This window comes from Sinocyclocheilus grahami, unplaced genomic scaffold, assembly GCF_001515645.1.
Source record: "Sinocyclocheilus grahami isolate Dianchi unplaced genomic scaffold, SAMN03320097.WGS_v1.1 scaffold2456.1, whole genome shotgun sequence".
NCBI classification, from domain to species: Eukaryota; Metazoa; Chordata; class Actinopteri; order Cypriniformes; family Cyprinidae; genus Sinocyclocheilus; species Sinocyclocheilus grahami.
Window position 1 is genome coordinate 47824 of NW_015507635.1, and position 1164 is coordinate 48987.

The 1164-nt window shown below is 43.4% G+C and overlaps 1 pseudogene; it reads left to right on the forward strand.

The window, feature by feature from the left end:
- Positions 1-1158, forward strand: part of LOC107575076 (glutathione-specific gamma-glutamylcyclotransferase 1-like) — a 2286-nt pseudogene extending 1128 nt beyond the window's left edge.
- The last annotated feature ends 6 nt before the right edge of the window (positions 1159-1164 follow it).

The window sequence follows — 1164 nt, forward strand, 5'->3', positions numbered from 1 at the left end:
GGGACTGAAGTTGGCCAGCCCTGTGCTAAACACTAAGGCCTGATTTCACAATCCGGGTTTAGAGTAAACCAGGATTAGGCCATAGTTAAATTAGGACGTTTAAGTATCTTATAAACGTGCCTTAGAAAATAACATTACTCATGTGCATATTGAGACACAACAATGGCACTGACATATTGAGGTGTCAGTGAAATTTCGTTTCAGTTAAAACAGCCCAGACAATGCATTTTAGTCTGGGACTAGGCTTTAAGCCTTGTCTGTGAAACCGGGGGTTAAGATGTTAAATTAAATGATAGCTTCAGTCTCCACTCACTTCCATTGTATAGAAACCAATAGATGCAATGAAAGTAAATTGTGACTGAGGCTGTCATTCTGCCTGACATACTTCATTTCTGCTGGAAGAAAGTCATTAGGGTTTAGAACAACATGAGATTGAGCAAATTACCATTTTTATTTTTGGGTGAACTATCCCTTTAAATACGCATTCTCCTCACTAGCTGTGACTAAACTTGTGTTTTCATACACAGGCGTGCACATGGGGTGTTGCCTTCGAAGTGACTGGCTCTCAGGTCGAGGAGTCTCTCAAGTACCTGAATGTGAGGGAGGCGGTAATAGGCGGCTACCTGACCCAGATCGTAGAGTTCTTCCCGCAGGGCGCAAACCAGTCACCTGTCCAGGCTCTGGTTTACATCGCCACACCTGACAACCCTATTTACCTGGGGCCTGCCAGCACAAAGGAAATTGCTGCTCGGATCGCAGTGTGCAAGGGGAAGTCGGGCCACAACATCGAGTACCTGCTTCGCCTGGCGGAGTTCATGAGAGTCAGCTGCCCTGATGTGGATGACCCTCACCTGTTCTCCATCGAGGCAGCTGTTCTTGCCACCATTAGACCCATATTGTTAGCAGGCTAGACACCTGTATCTTCTATAAAACATTAAATAGGTCAACATTTAGTCCAAACACCATTAAAGTCCTAACATAAAGTTCATGTTGCCGTCCTTGAGGTGTGTTTGTGATTTAGTGACTATTGAAATATTTCATTCTTCCTATACCAAGCTATTAAAATTTACTGTACTACAGTAAAGGTACTGTATTAAGGGAACATGGCGTTTTAGGCTTTCAATGTTGTCATTCTATAGCATGATATCATGCGTACTGTCAGTT